Source organism: Amblyraja radiata, chromosome 4 (assembly GCF_010909765.2).
Source record: "Amblyraja radiata isolate CabotCenter1 chromosome 4, sAmbRad1.1.pri, whole genome shotgun sequence".
Classification (NCBI taxonomy): domain Eukaryota; kingdom Metazoa; phylum Chordata; class Chondrichthyes; order Rajiformes; family Rajidae; genus Amblyraja; species Amblyraja radiata.
In genome coordinates, this window is record NC_045959.1 from 109,528,363 (window position 1) to 109,547,050 (window position 18,688).

Here is an 18,688-nt window from a genome sequence, read left to right on the forward strand (position 1 = left end):
TGCATCCAGATAAGATGTGATTTATGACTGTAGAAGATAGTAAGGTTTATTGCAGGCATGCCAAACTCTCCTCGTCTTCTGACGATGTAATTTGCCCTCCCTCAATTTAAAACTCACTGTAGTCCAGAATTATCCTTATTCATAACTACCTTAATACTTAAGGAATTGTGATCACTGTTTACGGCATGCTCTCTTACTGAAAACCCTGTCACCTGTTCAGGCTCGTTTCCCAATACAAGGCTTAAATTTAGATTTATTATTGTCACCTTTAGCAAGGTACAATGAAAGGTTTGTTTTGCATGCTATCTAATTAGACCAGATAATACTATACGTAAATACAATCAAGTCAAACTAGATAGCACAATAGATAGAGCAGGGGGGAAATACAATGCAGGATATAGTTTTCAGCATTGGAGCACATCATTTCCACAAAGTCCAATGTCCACAATGGGAGAGAGGTGAATTGGACAGTACCCTGATTACAGAAGGGAAGCTGTTCCTGAGTCTGGTACTTTTAAGCTTCTGTACCTTCTGCCAGACAGGACCAGGGAGAAGAAGGAATGAGCGGGGTGGGACAGGTCTTTGTTTATGTTGGCTGCTTTCCCGAGGCTGCCTGAAGTGTGAATGGAGTTAATGGTACGGAGTCTGGTCTATATGATGGACTGGACTGCATCTACAACTCTGTAATTTATTGCTGTTTTGGGCAGAGCTGTTCCCAAACCAAGCTGTGATGCAACCTGACAAAATGTTTTCCATGGTGCATCTGTAGAGGTTTGTGAGAGTCATTGGAGACATGCTCAATTTTCTCAGTCTACTCAGGAAGTTGAGGCATTGGTACGATCCATCCTCTAGTTGGACCATCTTCACACTACTTCAAGAAACCCTTGTGTATATACTTAATCAACTCTGTCTAAGCTTCTTGCATTACTGAAGTCCCAGTCAATATTGGAGAAGTTGAAGTCAGCCAATATGGGAACTCTTGTTGCAGAGTTATTATAGATGACTATGTTCCCTTAAACCGTGAAGAAATCTGCTACCACTGTATTAATCCTGGCTTCACTTTAAGATGCGATGTGATGCAGATATCAGTTAGTGAGCCATTGATTCATCCCCTGGGTCGCGGACAGCAGCCTGCACACACTCACCTCGTTGCAGTTTTGACCTTCAACTTTTATTAGCCACGGACTCTGGCCTGATGCTAGACATTGGTGAACTGGAAGTGTTGCATCATTTTGCAAACAGTGGATCCACAAACCACAGATCAATCACTTCACCTTTCTCAAACCACAGGATATTGAAGAGATTAATAAACAGGATACATTAATCATCATTTTGACATCTGTGTAAAGGGCCTGTCCCACTTAGGCTATTTTTAGGCGACTGTCATAGCCGTAGCAGGTCGCCGTAAAACCGGGACATCCTGACATAAAATTTGAAATAGAAATTGAAGTCAGTACCGGCGACAACCTACGTCACCCGGCGACAACCTACGTTAACCTGGCGACAACTATGACAGCACCTACATCAGGAGAAGTCAAGCTACGCTCATTGACATCAAACCTACTGTCGCCGACTGTCTCCGAAAATGTTTCAACATGTTGAAAATCCAGCGGCGACTTGAAAGATGCTACGACTCTTTGGGCGACTGTGGAGACTACTCACGACCACACAGGTGACACCCCGGTGACCATGTGGCCTGTAGTCGCCTAAAAAAATAACCTAAATCGGCCTGTAGTCACCTAAAAAAATAACCTAAATAAAAATATCCAAACCGGCGCGGCCTTGTCGGCTTCGGGAGCCGCGGTCCCCAGCTACGAAGCGGCCGTTCCAGGTGGCCCAGCCGCTGAAAGGACTCTCCCGACGCCGGGGCAACACCACCCGGCCAGAACGGCCAGGAACATCGGGCCTCCGTAGAGGCAATAGCGGTGGCCTCAATAGGCCTGACTTTGGGAGAACTGGAGATGGGGACTGGACATTGTGCCTTCCCCCACAGTGGCAATCATTGTGGGGGGATGATTTTTTTTTGTGTGTAAGTTAATATGTTAGTCTGTGTCCAAGATGGCTGTCGGAAGGGAGAGTGGACGCTGGCGCGCTTTAGCTGCTGCTGCTCTCTCTTCACATTGTGTTTTTGATTTTTTGTCTTTGGAGCGATTTCTGTCTTTAATTTGTGTATTGGTGATGTCCTTATTATTTATTTTACTCCGACTATATGTTTTTTCTCTCTTGTTAATCTCTGTAAGGTGTCCTTGAGACTTTGAAAGGCGCCCGCAAATAAGATTTATTATTATTATTATTAAATAGGACAGGCCCTTTAATAAATGAAAGTCAGCGTGGATTTGTTAAAAATCAACTTGCTTAAGGGACTATGAACTTCAGAAATAAGAGCAAGACTTAGCTACAGGAAGAGATTGGGTGGGCTAGGATTTTATTCCTGGGATCGCAGTATTTTATCGGAGTGTATAAAATCATGAGGGGCATAGAGAGGGTGATGCACAAGGGTGGTGAAATCAAGAATGAGAGGACATAGGTTTAAGTTAAGGGGGGAAAGAATTAATAGGAACCTGAGGGACAATCTTTTCACAAAGAAGGTAGTGGGAACGTGGAAAGAGTTGCCAGAGAAAATGGTAGAGGCCAGTACAATAATAACATTTAAAAGGCATTTGGACTGGTACATGGATAGGAAAGGTTTAGAGGGACAAAGACCAAAACTGGGCAAATGGGACCAGCTTAGATGGGGAATATTGGTTGGTATGTGCATGTTGGACCAAAGTTCCTGTCTGCGTGCGGCATGACTCTGCTGGGCCTTGCTGAAACAAGATCATGGCTGAGCTTCTTCCTTGACTCCATTGTCCTGCACTATCCCTATTTCATTTGATTCCCCTAATTCCCAGTAATCTATGTAAGAATCACAGACTCATGCAGCATATAAACAAGCCTTTCGGCCCAGCTCGTCCATGCCGGCCAGGTTTTATAACTCAGCCAGTCCCATTTGCCTGCATTTGGCCCATATCATGGTAAACCTTTCCTGTCCGTGTACGCCTTCCGGAGGTGCTGCTGAGAAGCTGAGACTGGTGCCTCACGCCCTGAGCCTCGGAGGTGAAGGTTGAGCCTCGCGGGTCGATGAAGCCCCGCGGCCATTGGTGCCTGGGTCGGTGCCACGGAGGCGTCCGGAGAGGTCAGTGTGGCACTCGATGATCGTGCCCATCGACGGAAGAGGACGGACACGTGGAAGTGAGGACGCCGCTGCTGAGGGAAGGAACAAAGGAGGACCCGGCGTGGGGGGGGGGGGGTGCAGCCCTAAGGGAGGGGGGGTGGGGAGAATTTGTCACTTTTTAAGCGCTCTTTATGGGCGACTATTTGCATACCGTTGCATATGCAAAGAATTTCACTGTGACTTGTCACATGTGACAATAAAGTATTCAATTCAACCTGACAAATAGCATTGTAAGATGTGAATATTCTCAATGGATAGAGAAATCCAAAGATTCAGCACCCTGTGTGTAAAGATATTTCTCCTCATCTGCCCTACGCTGAGATGGTGACCCCTTGTTCTAGACTGCCACACAAATCATCCTCTCTGCATCCAACTATAAAGCCCTATTATAATTTTAATGAATTTCAATGAGATCTCCTCTCATTCGTCTAAACATTGGGGACCACAATCTTGGTCTAATCATCCCTCCTCATAGGGGAACTGACCACCCCTTACTCACTATAAAGGCCAAGGGTGTGCACGTTATTCCAGGAGTGGTCTCTGCAAAACCCCACATAACTGCAGTCATAGTAATGGTCCTTACAGCATGGCAGCAGGCTCTTCAGCCCATCTTGTCCAAATTGGAATTCACGGCTCATTTGCCCCAGAGCCCACTAGACCCTGCCCTCGTACTCAAATTCTTGCAATATTCAAACTCTCTCGTTATGAAGGCCAACACACTGGCACCAAAATGCATGACTTGATATTTTTCTACATTATATTTTTTGCATCCATTCACTCTGCATTTATGTCACCATGTTGCCTCTTCACATTTTCCTCCACACTCAAACTCCCACCTACTTAAGTAATGTTGTTCCCTCAGTAAATTGCCAACATTGATATGAATTGCTTCAATTAGAAGATGGTGCCCAACCCAGGCGACTCTTTGTGTGCTAGTCACAGAAGTGGATCTGCAAACACACATTACAAATGCTCCACTCCTTTAAAATTTGCCGGCGTCTTGAAGGCTGAAGGTTAGATTGTTAGCCAAGAAAGATAGACTTGGCTATCCCTCAGTACAACAGCTGTAACAGGACAGCACCGCTGGGGGGGGAGTTCCTTCCACAGCGTGTGGGGAGTCTGGCTCGGGTCAGCACGGCTGGGCTGCCAGGGGTAAAGTTGCGGGGAGGGCAGGAACGTTGAGAAGGAGGGGATCGGGGATCATGCCAGCAACTCACACAGTAGCTCGGTTGGCTGCGAGCGGCCGCCGGGAACGGACAGCGGAACCGCAGCTAGTCCCGGGGCTCGCAGGCGACCTGGGAACTGCAGCCAGTCCCTGGGACGAGAGGGATTTGGGAACTGCAGCCAGTCCCAGCGCACGCAGGTGATCTGGAAACTGCAGAAAACTAATTGAAACCAGTGAAAATGATGTATTATTAGTATATGTTTAAGAAGGAACTGCAGATGCTGGAATTATTATTAAACGATGTATTATTAGTATGTATTATTACGAATGTATGTAGTATTAGTATGTATTATTACTAATACTAATTTAGTTAGTATATATTATTACCTCCATAGATTAACTATGGCGATAGATGTGATCCACCATCCGCTCACAAACATGGGTCCTGGTCCCTATGCAAAAAAGTTGCCGACTCCTGGGAAAAGGGTTCCTGCTGTCTACACCACGCCTCTAATAATTTTATACATTTCTGTAAGGTCGCCCTGCAACATCTGGCGTTCCAGAGAAAACATTCCAAGTCTGTCCAACCTCTCTCTGTAGCTAATATTCCCCTAATCTAGACATCATTCTGGTAAGTTCCCTTTCCAAAGTCTCCACATCCTCCCTGCAACGGGGTGACCAGAACTGCACGCAATACTTCAATTGCGCCTTAACCAAAGTCTTATAAAGTGGCATCATGACTTCCTGACTCTTATAATCAATGGCCTGACCAATGAAGGCAATTGTACCGTAAGTGTTCCTTACCACACTATCTACTTATGTTGTCACTTGGAGGGAGTTATAGACTTGGACCCCCAAGTCCCCTCTGTACATCAATGCTGTTAAGGGTCATAGTGGCGTTTAAGGGGCTTTTAGATAGGCGTGTGGATATGCAGGGACTGGTGGGATATGGATCATTTGCAGGCAGAGGAGATTAATTTAACCTAGTATCATGTTCGTCACGGACATTGTGGGCCTGTTTCTGTGTTGCACTGTTTTATGATCAGACATGTTTGTGTTTTAGATGTAGTATATGAAATTTAACCTGTAAGTGCAAATAAATATTTAAGCGGGGAGAATGTGGAGAGGCAATCTAATAGGCTAACATTGGAAAGATGATGAGTGAACAGTGGACTACTTCCCAGGCCCATCGTCTTCAGTGGCTTCATTACACAGTCAGGACTGTGATGTTCTGATAGTAGGCCCCCCTCGGTCATGACTGACCATGGGTGATGCTGCATCCTAGTCGGATGCAAGCCTGGGCGATGTCATATGGAGGACAGGCTGTTGCCCATGCAGCACGTCCCCCCCTCTCCACGTCGCTGATCGATCCAAAGGAACAGCAGGGCCGTTACAGTTTGGCACCAGCGCCGTCGCAGGAGCTGCCAGAGCGAGGTTGTAGACAACGACAAACTGACTTAGGGGCTCCGACTCCGGATTTTCTTGAGGTTTACCCCTGGAGCCTTTTCTATGACTGGATACGGCCACAAGGCAGTGGAGGTTTTAAATCAGAGCTTTCCCTCTCCCAGATGGACTGCCTTCCCAGGCTGACGAGCCTCGTTTGCCCGAGACTCGTGGTGGCGGGAGCCACCCGTGCAGGTCTATAGCACCTGCCCACTGCCCAGAATGTGGGCCGTGGACACATTCTGATGTTCTGATATTAACTCACTATCCACTTCCATCTCAGGTAGTGGTGTGACAAGTCATGTTGTGGTGGCCCAAGACTGTGGCAACGACCATCTCCAGCAAGCCAAAGTCCACCCACCTCCCTCTGAAACAGCAGGAGATGTAACACCTGTCACTATACCCACTCCCCCATCTCCATCCAGGGACCCCAGCAATTCTTCCAGGGGAAACAGAGGTTCACGTGCACCTCCTCTAACCTCATCTGCTGTATCCAGCATTCCCGATGTGGCCCCCAAACGCAGACTCAATAACCGTTCTAAAGACACGAGACCCTTTGAGAGGATATTTTTCACCTCAGCTCTCTGAACAGAACAATCCATTTGGTTTAAACATTGAGCCCTAGTTCCAGATACTTTAGAAGAGGAAGACCGCAAGAAATTGTAGAATTGTAGATTACATTGCCCTCCATAATGTTTGGGATTGCAACCCATCACTTATTTATTTGCGTCTGTACTCCACAATTTGAGATTTGTAATAGAAAAAATCACAAATGGTTAAAGTGCACATTGTCAGATCTTAATAAAGGCCATTTTTTTACATTTTGGTTTCACCATGTAGAAATTACAGCTGTGTTTATACATAGTCCCCCCATTTCAGGGCACCATAATGTTTGGGACACATGGCTTCACAGGTGTTTGTAATTGCTCAGGTGCGTAATAAATGCTTCCTTAATGCAGGTATGAGAACTCTCAGCACCTAGTCTTTCACATTTGGAAACGTTTATTGCTGTTTATCAACATGAGGACCAAAGTTGTGCCAATGAAAGTCAAAGAAGCCATTATGAGACTGAAAAACAAGAATAAAACTGTTATAGAGACATTAGCCAAACCTTAGGCTTACCAAAATCAACTGTTTGGAACATAATTAAGAAGAAAGAGAGCACTGGTGAGTTTACTAATCAGAAAGGGACTAGCAGGCCAAGGAAGACGTCCACAGCTGATGACAGAAGAATTCTCTCTATAATCAAGATAAAATCCCCAAACACCTGTCCGACAGATCAGAAACACTCTTCAGGAGTCAGGTGTGGATTTGTCAATGACCACTGTCCACAGAAGACTTCATGAATAGAAATACAGAGGCTACAGTGCACGATGCAAACCACTGATTAGCCGCAAAAATAGGATGGCTAGGTTACAGTTTGCCAAGAAGTACTTAAAAGAGCAACCACATTTCTGGAAAAAGGTCTTGTGGACAGATGAGACAAAGATTAACTTATATCAGAGTGATGGCAAGAGCAAAATATGGAGGAGAGAAGGAACTGCCCAAGATCCAAAGCATGCCACCTCATCTGTGAAACACGGTGATGGGGGTGTTATGGCCTTGGCATATATGGCTGCTGAAGGTACAGGCTCACTTATCTTCATTGATGATACAACTGCTGATGGTAGTAGCGTAATGAATTCTGATTATATGGTTATATGAAGTGTATAGATATATCCTATCTGCTCAAGTTCAAACAAATGCCTCAAAACCCATTGGCCAGCGGTTCATTCTGCAGCAAGACAATGATCCCAAATATACTGCTAAAGCAACAAAGGAGTTTTTTAAAGCTAAAAAACGGTCAATTCTTGAGTGGCCAAATCAATCACCTGATCTGAACCCAATTGAGCATGCTTTTTATATGCTGAAGAGAAAACTAAAAGGGACTAGCCCCCAAAACAAGCAAAAGCTAAAGATGGCTGCAATACAGGCCTGGCACAGCATCACCAGAGAAAACACCCAGCAACTGGTGATGTCCATGAATCGCAGACTTAAAGCATGCAAAGGATATGCAACAAAATACTAAACATGACTACTTTCATTTACATGACATTGCTGTGTCCCAAACATTGTGGTGCCCTGAAATGAGGGGGGGGGGACTATGTATAAACACTGCTGTAATTTCTACATGGTGAAACCAAAATGTATAACAATGGTCTTTATTAAAATCTGACAATGTGCACTTTAACCACATGTGATTTTTTTTTTTCTATTACAAATCTCAAATATGTGGAGTACAGAGGCAAATAATTAAATAAAGGGTCTTTGTCCCAAATATTATGGAGGGCACTGTGGCCCAATCCAACCCACTGAGCAGCCTCCCTCCCCATGGACTCCATCTACATTTCTTCCTGCCTCAGGAAATAAGCCAACATAATCAAGGATCACTCTTACCCCGTTCATTCCCTCTTATTCCCTCTTCATTCCTCTCCCATCAAAAGCTTGAAAGCACGCAGCACCAGACTCGAGAACAACCTCTTCTCCATTGTTGTCAGACGACTGAACGGTCCCCTCATAAACTAAAGGTTTTATCCCGATCTTCCAGCCTACCTCATTGTGGATATTCCACTTTCTTTGCAGCTGTAACGCTATTAGGAAGTAACACTACACCCTGCACTCTGGTATTTTTCTCATTGCACTGCCAATTGTATTTGTGTATGGCTTGAATGTAGTGATGAGACCACAAGGAACTGTAGATGCTGGAACCTTGAACAAAACACAAGTGCTGGAAGAACTCAGCATGTCAGGCAGCATCTGTGAAGGGAATGGACGGATGATGTTTCGGGTCGGGACTCTTCAGACTAGGCAGTAAGTTACTGTTTCTTCATTGCCACATGTTCAGGATCCTGGAGGTCTGTGCGCAGCCTGGCTGCTGTGCTGGCTGTATATGAGGGACTGCAGTATTCACAAAGGTTGCTTGCCAAAATCTCAAGGGCAGGCAGGGTTGGGCACAAAATTACACCCGCAACCTGGAAACTGATTAAAATTATGCAAAGGTGGTTAATGGTGGCAGCATAGATAGGATGAATGATTACAAGAGCAATTGGGATCCAGTGATTTATAAACAGAGAGCAAAAGTATGATTAATAGAATGGTAGATCCCAATAAGAGCAGAAAATCTGAGGACACCAGGGAGTAGGGAATTTAAGGTTCAGGTTTATTATTGTCACATCTTCATACTACTGTGAAAAGCTTCCGTTTTCAGACTATCTAAAGAGATTAGATATACCAAACATAAATACTATCATGTCAGACTCAAGTACAATAGATAGAGCAATGGGGAAGATACAGAGTGCAGAATATAGTTCTCAGCCCTGCAGTGCATCAGTTCCAGAGACAAAGTCAAATGTCCACGATGGGGTAGTGAGGTGCATTGGACAGTACCCCAGCTTATGGAAAGACCATTCAGAAGCCTGATAACAGAGCAGAACGCGCCAGTTCCTTAGTCTGGTGGTGCGCACTTTTAACTGTAACTTTCAAGCTTCTGTACCTTCTGGCTGATGGGAGCAGCAGGAAGAAGGAATGACTGGTGTGGAACAAGTCTTTGATTACATCACAGCTGCTGGGGGAAAGTTACTGAACAAACTAGTGGGAGTTAAAGTTGAAAAGCCCCATTGACCCAATGATCAGCATCTTGTGATATCAGAAATAAAGTTAGTGCAAAGATTATAGATGCCTTTGTAGTGATCTTCCAAAATTCCATTGAACTTGGAAAGGTCCTAACAGATTGAAAATCTAGAAATGTATTGCCCCTATTCATAAAAGGAGTCAAGAGATTTTAATTGTCTCAGATACCGGGGAACCTTTAATTCAATAATATATGGATAAATAGACAATAATCAATAATGTAATTAATTAATAACTCTAATACTAGGTAATCCCAACGAGCTGCGGTGCTGAGAGCGAGCAGGGCCGCCCAGAGCACCCCGTGGGGGGGGGGGGGGGGGTGGACACTGACAACGAAGGGGGGACCTGCCGCGGGTCTACCGAGACTGTGGGGGGGCCCAGTGAGGGCCACTGAGAATGAAGGGGGATCGAAGCAGGACCCAGTGATGGTGGGGGAGGGGAACCTGCTGCCACGTGCAGCGGCAGGCCAGGTATGCCACTGCGAGAAGATATGACTGTTTGATGAATATTTTGTAACTTTGTCAGCGCCAGAAACACGATAACTCTTTGTGTACTGCCCAGGCGAGGTCTGCTGCGTGATTTCTTTTGTATGCAAAAACAAAGAATTTCATTGTACCTAGGTACATGTGACAATAAAGTTTCATTCATTGAATAACCTGACCACAATATGCAAAACTGAAGTATGTAGTCCAATCTATAAAAGTCTCAGTTGTTCATTGCTGAGGTAGGGCTGTAGTTAGTGTTGTGCAGGGTAGTTCAGGAGCCAGGTGGTTGTTGGAAAGAAGCTGTTCTTGAACCTGGAGGTCATGGTTTTCAGGCTCCTTCCTGTACCTTCTTCCCGATGGTGGCAGTGAGATGAGAGTGTGGCCAAGATGGTGTGGGTCCTTGATAATGTTAGCTACAGCAACTCCTGTAGAGTAGCAATGTTACAAAATGTTGAGATTTTAAAAATCAAGTCTGCAATTTATCCCATCAGATAAAGCATAAAAATAAGTTTAATTTGACACCTAATTCACTTTCATATCTTCAGTATTAAAAAAGTTATGGCCATTTTCATACTCGGAAATTAGCATCTTGTTCCCTATTGCTTTTCCATTGACTTAACACAAAAGCTGTGATCAAGGACAGTCAAATGGCGATAACTTTATTAAAAAATTAAGAAAACTGAAAGAAATTTTCAGTTATTATAGATTGAAGCATTCGGAAACAAATATGACACAATCTTACTTGGATGACCTGAAATTAAAGCATATAATTAGTTAGTTACCCAATTGTAGCTAATTACATAATTCAATTACTAGATCTAAACATCTATCCATTTCTTAAGAAAAGATCAACATTTTTAAATAGCCTGTGTCCAAATAACATACACACAAGAATTCACAATATAACATGATTTTTAAATCTCATTGTCATGGATTTATAGGCCAAATGGAAGGAATTTAGTGTTTAATACCTGCAAATTAATGGCCATTTAAATCATCTTGCGAGTGGGTTTTTCTGGAACACGATCATTTGGAACGTTGCAGTTGCAGTGATTTTGAGCCCGATATCAGCAGGAAAAATACTGCTGGTTCGGGGGCTCCAAGTCACCTTCTCGCAACTTAAAATTTTGATTAAAGGGAACTTAAGAAGCACTTTTTAATGTAAAAATAAACAGCCTACCTTGCCTTGTCCCCTACGTGAGATCCGTCCCGTTGTTGGCGTTCACGGCTTTAGAAGATGATTTTTAATTTACTATAACAATTAAATTATCTAACTTAGCTTAAAAATAACTGCAGAGAACAGCAGTCGCAGTGATTTTCTTGAGCAATTAAACAGGCTGATGAACATCGATTTAAACAGCCTGGAGGAAACGGCATTTTAAACCCGCCCCCCCTCTCTAAGGCGCCAAAGTCGCACACACGGGCAGTGACAGAACTGCAGCGCCGCTGAAGGTAAGTTTTGCAACATACCTATGTAGATCCCTTGTATCCCAATGATGGGGCGGTCAGTTCCCACGATGGACCGGGCAGTGTCTACCACTCACTAAATCTCTTCACTCCTGGACGTTTGAGTTACAGAATTAAGTGGTGATGCAACCAGTCAGTGTGTTGTCAACTTTAGAGCTGTAAAAGTTTGATAGGCTATTCGAGCTGCCAAAGGAGGTAATTAAGGCAGGTACTATAACATAATTTAAAAATCATTTGGATAGGTAAATGGATATGAAAGGTTCAGAGGGATATGGACCAAACTCAGGCAAGTGGGGACTAGTAGATCGGGCATCTTGATTAGCATTGGCATATTAGGCTAAAGGGCCCCTTTCCATGCTATAACACTATTGACTATGTTGAAATAGAAAGCAGGAACATTTAGGCCAGTTAGCCTAACATCTGTCACTGGGGTAATGCTGGAATCATTATTAAGTAAATAGCAGAGGGACATATGGAAATTCCTAATACAATTAACGTAATCTAACAAAACAGAAATTGTGTTTGACACAAACATTGCAAGCTGTAACAAACATGGTAGTTAAATGGAAACATGTGATAGTGGTGTATTTGGATTTCCAGAAGAGCCACATGAAAGGTTAATGAACAGGCAAGAGCTCATGGTATGGAGGAGATATTACCTGGATAGGGAGTTGTCTCAGTTCAAGGTAAATTGATCATTATCAGGTTGTCAAACTATAACTGGTGAGGTGCCACAGAGATTAGTGCAGGAGCTTTACATTTTTACAGTCTGTATAAATGATTTATAAATGAAGGGCAGATTGTATTCTCTTATCAGGCTTCTGAACGGCCCGACCATAAGAGTAATGGAGTCATACAGCACGAGAACAGGGCCTTCTGCCCAAATTATCCATGCTGACCAAGATACCTCATCTAAGATAATCGTCCATACAATGACAAAGTTGCCCCTCAGGTTCCTATTAATAATGTTCCCTCTCACCATAAACATAGCCTTTCTTGATTCCCCCACCTGGATAAAAGACCCCTTCAATTCTCCTCATGAATTTATACACCTCTGTAAGACCACCTGTGATCCAAGGAATGAAGTCCTAGTTTGCCCAATCTCTCTCTGTAGCTCAAGCTCTTGACTCCTGGCAACATCTTCATAAATCTACTCTGTACTCTTTCCATAAGCGAGGGTATTGTTATCCGATTCACCTCCACCACATTGCAGAGATTGGACTTTGTCTCCGGAGCTGGTGCGGGGCAATGCTGAGAACGACATTCCACACTCGGTATCCTCACCTTTGCTCTACCTATTGTACTTCAATTTGACTTGATTGTGTGGTATTATCTGGTCTATTTAGAAAGCATGCAAAACAAACCTTTTCACTGTACCTCCACGTATATGACAATAATACACCTAAAGCTAAAAGCAATGGGCCTCATTCTTCGCCACGTGTGACCAAAAACATGAAACATTGTGGAATATACGTCTCCTCTAATTCTGAAAGCATTACAGGTATATTGTTTTCTACTGTTTCATACTTATTTCAGTTTATCAAGTGAAATTTTAATGTTATGTTGACAATGTTTGTTTAGGGTCAGAGAGAGGACAAATAGGACCGGTCACGTATGTGATCGGACACAGAAGCATTTTTTTTCCATAACTCAGTTTTATCTTACAAACTGTGAATTTTAAAAAGCTAGAATGTTCATATCTATAGCAGACATGCATTATAGTTTTGTAGGTAGGAAAATAGCAATGAATAAGATGAATCTCTTACAAGAATTTTTGAATGTATTACTTTATGTGATGGCATCTGGTCACGTGTGTGAAATTTGGTTCACTTTCCAAAGAATGGCCCAATGGAGCAGAAGGGAAGTGGATGGACACGGTCTTTTCTCCAGGATAGGGGAGTCTAGAAACATAGAAAATAGAAACTAGGTGCAGGAGGAGGCCATTCGGCCCTTCGAGCCAGCACCGCTAATACTAGAGTGCATAAGGTTTAAGGTAAAAGTCGGGGACCGAAATCATAGAGCTACAGAAACAGCCCCTACAGCCTAACTCTTTCATAACAAAAAAACATGTCTAACCAAGCTAGTCCCACTATCTTGCACCTGGTCCATACACCTCCAAAGCTCCTATCCATGTACCTGTCCAAGTGCCTTTGAAATGTTGTCATGGCTTTACCACTCGCTGTGACTGTTCGATTCATACAATATATGTGAAAAAGTTCCCCATTAGGTCCCTTTTAAATCTTCCCCTACTAAAGCCTATGCCTTGTAGTTTTATAATCCCCTCCCCTGGGGCACAGACTGACCACCGTCCTTGTTTATGCCCCTCATGATTTTGTACACGGCTTGATTGTATTCATCTATAGTCTTTTCTTTGACTGAATAGCACACAAACAAAAGCGTTTCACTGCACCTCCGTACACGTGACAATAACAAACTAAACTAAAACTAAAACCCTCTATAAAGTTACTCCTCTGCCTCCTATTTTGCAGCGATCGAAGACCCAGCCTATCCAGCTTCTCCTTACAACTTCAATCCTCCAGAGCCCTCCCTATTACTGTACAGTAAATCATTCTTCCCCCGCACAATTAAAGCATGGAATAGTTTTCACCCTACCATAGTTACCCAACCAGACGCAACTAAATTTAAGGTAGCTCTTTTTCGCCAAGAACCCTTTTTTGCTTCAGTCCACCCTCCGCCACCTCCAGTTTAAATTCCATTTGGAATATTTTTGGAGGGCCAGGAAACAAGACAGCCTTGTAAATCTTTTTTGCACCTTTTCCAAGTTAATGACATTCTTCCTGTAGCTGGGTGACCAGAGCTGCAGGCAATTTACCATATGGTCTCATTCACAACTTATTTAGTTGCAGTCAGAGAAAGGCGTGGTGTGTGGGGGGGTGGGGCACACTAACGGAACACTGGTGAGAGCTCTGTATGTAACCCATGAATCTTTGGTGAGAACAACTGTGTGGAATTAGACAAGTTTCCATTCAGGAGTCAAGCATGTTTAATTGTCGCATGTATTGGCAATGGAACAATGAAATTCTTTCTTGCTGGTTCAAAAGGCCAATTCAAGCAAACACAAGGTAAATGTACAATAATCAATAATACAATAAATTAACAACAGCAATACCAAGTAACCAAATAGTGCAAAACCAAAATCTATTGTGCAAACAAAGACACAGACTATAGGTGAAGGAGTAGGCCATTCGGCCCTTCGAGCCAGCACCGCCATTCAATGTGATCATGGCTGATCATCCCCAATCAGTACCCCGTTCCTGCCCTCTCCCCATATCCCCTGACTCCGCTATCTTTAAGAGCCCTATCTAGCTCTCTCTTGAAAGTATCCAGATAACCGGCCTCCACTGCCCCCTGAGGCAGAGAATTCCACAGACTCACCACTCTCTGTGAGAAAAAGTGTTTCCTCGTCTCCGTTCTAAATGGCTTACTCCTTATTCTTAAACTGTGGCCCCTGGTTCTGGACATAGACTATAGTAGACCACAGTTGCTGGGGTTAGTTTTGTGCACTGTTCAAGAGCCTGATGGTTACTGGGAAGAAGCAGTTCTTGAACCCGGGAATCACGGTTTTCAGTCTCCTTTATCTTCTTCTCGCTGGTAAGTCGGGAGATGAGAGCGTGGCCAGGGTGGTGTGGGTCTTTGCTGATATTGGCTGCCTTTTGGAGACAGCTCATCCTGGAGATCCCTTCGATGGTGGGGAGGTCCGTACATGTGATGAACCGGATAGTGTCCACCACTCTCTGTGATCTCCTTTGTTAGAGTTGTTGCACTAAACGATGTGCTCTCTGCGGTATATCCGTTGGAGAACGAGAGTGTAATGGTGAAGTGACTGGTCTGTCCTCCTGAGGCCTGCTATGGTGCCAGTCACAGGATTGGTGGTCGTGTGGGGCAAGGTCTGTTAACTCGCATGCGGGTCCATACCTACTGATAGGAACAACTAGCCTGTCTCTTTAAATGGCCCAGCCATGGGGGTGCACTCAGTGACCGCTGTCAGTCCTGGCTGTGCCAACAACATCCAGGTCTGTGGAACCATAACAAAAATACAATTAATGCTCTTTGTCTTAAAGAGCATAAAGTGTGCAACACGAAGTTTACATTAGTGGGTGCCCTGCTGTTATAATGGTGCAAAATGTCATTCAATCAGTGTCGGTGTATCTTGTTATCTGCAGACACAAGGAACTCCAGATGCTGTTTTATCAAAAGAAACATAAGGTGGTGGAATAACTCAGCGGGTCAGGCAGAATCTCTGGAGAACATGGATAGATGACATTTCAGGTCAGGACCCTTCTTCAGACTGATTGGAAAATCTGGAAGAGGGGTCAGGGCCAAAGATCCTATAGCAGAGATCTTTGGTCAGGGCCGGACAAAGCCTGGCAATGATAGGTGTGAACGGGCAAGTGGGAGGAGGGTTGACTGGTAGATAATAGGACAAAGGCCAGGGATGAAAAGACAAAAAGTGTGATTCATAGCAAAAGGATTTGAGTATAAGAGCAGGGAGGTTCTACTGCAGTTGTACAGGGTCTTGGTGAGACCACACCTGGAGTATTGCGTACAGTTTTGGTCTCCTAATCTGAGGAAAGACATTCTTGCCATAGAGGGAGTACAGAGAAGGTTCACTAGACTGATTCCTGGGATGGCAGGACTTTCATATGAAGAAAGACTGGATAGACTTGGCTTGTGCACGCTAGAATTTAGAAGATCGAGGGGGGATCTTATAGAAACTTACAAAATTCTTAAGGGGTTGGACAGGCTAGATGCAGAAAGATTATTCCCGATGTTGGGAAAGTCCAGAACTAGGGGTCACAGTTTAAGGATAAGAGGAAAGTCTTTTAGGACCGATATGAGAAAAACATTTTTCACACAGAGAGTGAATCTGTGGAATTCTCTGCCACAGAAGGTAATTGAGGCCAGTTCATTGGCTATATTTAAGAGGGTGTTAGATGTGGCCCTTGTGGCTAAAGGGATCAGGGGGTATGGAGAGAAGGCAGGGATGGGATACTGAGTTGGATGATCAGCCATGATCATATTGAATGGCGGTGCAGGCTCGAAGGGCCGAATGGCCTACTCCTGCACCTATTTTCTATGTTTCTATCAGGATAGGAATGTGAAATGTGAAGCTGGAGGAAGGAACATAGGTGGAGAGAAAGAGAAGGGTGCACATCCAGATGGGGCACAGAGAAGAGAGGGAGATAAAAGGTGTGTGTGGGGAGGGGGTTGTTAGTTTAGTTTATTGTCACGTGTAGCGATGGGCAGTGAAAATCTGTTTTGTTGCGTGCTATCCAGTCAGCGAAAAACGCAAAGCAAAAAAAATCAAAAAGGCTTTTCACTGCACGTTGGTACAGTGACAATAGTAATAAACAAAACGAACAACCACCTCCCACCTTTTTCCCCCTCCCTTCCCTGTGCCCCACCTGGATGTGCACCTATTTTGTCCTCCCCAACCCCTTCCACCTATATTCCTTCCTCTAGCTTCACATTTCACATCTCTTCTATCGTTATCTCGTAATTTTGGTCCGTGGGTTACTTACCTAAGTTTGGGGAATTCGGAGTTCACTAGCTACCCAGGCGGAGTGTGCAACACTCAAGGAGGGCAGCACTGTGCCAAGTTCCACATGGGTGGCTGCTGTTTGAGAGGTCACTCAAGGTCCGGGGTAAGTGTGCGCTTCCCCCTGTGTCTGCAGGATATGGAAATACACTAACCTTGGCCGTCTCCTTGAGTCCCGATAGGTTGCAACGTCAGTGCTGGGAGAGAGTCCATGGAGACAAAACAGATCGCAAGTCACTCTCCGCTTTAAGTCGTTGAGCTCAGTGGGAGTGTGGCTGCAACCTGAGTTACATTTATTTTCGGCCTGTGCCTTTAAACCTGATCCAGATGCCAGCAGGGCCTTGTTTGTGAGTAGGTCTTTGAGGAATGTTTTTCGATGGTTCATGTTGTACTGGGGGAGCTTGTCTTTACTGCCCCATCCTTCATGCCGTGTCCCGGGAGGCAATGGAAAGCCAGAGGGAGTGTGGATGTTTGCAATCTACTGCAAGCAGGGCACATGCTGGGAATATCTCGCATTCCCCGGAGGGATGAGCGCAGTTTCTTGCCGGTGGCTCCGGCCTCCACACAGCCGAGCTCTCCCACTCCCTCTTCCTCTCTCCCATTCCTTCTCGCTCTCTCCCACTCCCCCTCTCCCTCCCACTCCCCCCCCTCTCTCTCTCCCACCTCTCTCTCTCCCCCCCACTCCCTCCCTTCCCCCTCACTCCATCTCTTCCCTCCACTCCCACTCTCCCCCCCCTCCATCTCCCTCCTCTCCCCCCCCACTCCCTCTCCCCCCCCACTCCCTCTTCCCCCTCACTCCCTCTCATTCACCCTCACTCTCTCTCTTCCCCCCTCACTCCCTCTCTTCCCCCCTCACTCCCTCTCTTCCCCCCTCACTCCCTCTCTCTCTCCCCCCCCCACTCCCTCTCTCCCCCTCACCCTCTCTCCCTCCCTCTCTCCCCCTCACCCTCTCTCTCCCCCCCACTCCCTCTCTTCCCTCTCATCCCCCCTCACTCCGTATCTTCCCCCCTCACTCCCTCTCATCCCCCCTCACTCCCTCTCATCCCCCCTCACTCCCTCTCATCCCCCCTCACTCCCTCTCCTCCCCCCTCCCTCCCCCTCTCTCCCTCCCCCCCCCCCCTCCCTCTCCTCCCCCTCCCCCTCTCTCCCCCCCCCCCTCCCCTCTCCCCCCCCCCCTCTCCTCTCCCCCCCCCTCCCTCTCTTCCCCCTCCTCTCACCCCCCTCCTCCGTATCTTCCCCCCTCCTCCCTCTCATCCCCCCTCACTCCCTCTCTCCCCCCTCACTCCCTCTCTCCCCCCCTCCCTACTCCCCCCACCCCCTCTCTCCTCCCCCCACTCCCTCTCCTCCCCCTCACCTCCCTCTCCTCCCCCCTCAGCTCCCTCCCTCCCCTCTCCTCCCCTCTCATCCCCCCTCCCTCCTCTCTCCCCCCTCCTCCCTCTCTCCCCCCCCCCCCTCACCTGCCCTCTCCCCCCCTCCTCTCTCCCCCCCCCACTCCTCGCGCTCTCTCCCCCCTCTCCCTCTCCTCTCCCCCTCTCCCCTCCTCCCTCCCCTCTCATCCTCCCCTCTCCCCCCTATCTCCCCTCTCCCCCCTCACTCCATCTCTTCCCCCCTCACGACCTCTCATCCACCCTCACTCCCTATCTTCCCCCTCACTCCCTCTCTCCCCCCCCCACTCCCTATCTTCC

At 45.8% G+C, this 18,688-nt stretch overlaps 1 protein-coding gene across 4 annotated transcripts in view; it reads left to right on the forward strand.

Annotated features, from left to right (window-relative positions):
• The window catches only part of slc4a2 (solute carrier family 4 member 2), a 203,860-nt gene that overhangs the window by 64,151 nt on the left and 121,021 nt on the right, over nucleotides 1–18,688 (forward strand). The window contains exon 1 of one of the 4 annotated variants that reach the window (XM_033020209.1): nucleotides 17,118–17,350. The exons of the other annotated variants lie outside the window; for them this stretch is intronic. The gene's annotated coding sequence lies outside the window, so the exon portion shown is untranslated. Of the gene's footprint in view, nucleotides 1–17,117; nucleotides 17,351–18,688 lie in introns of those variants that run through there. 4 annotated transcript variants of the gene reach the window in all.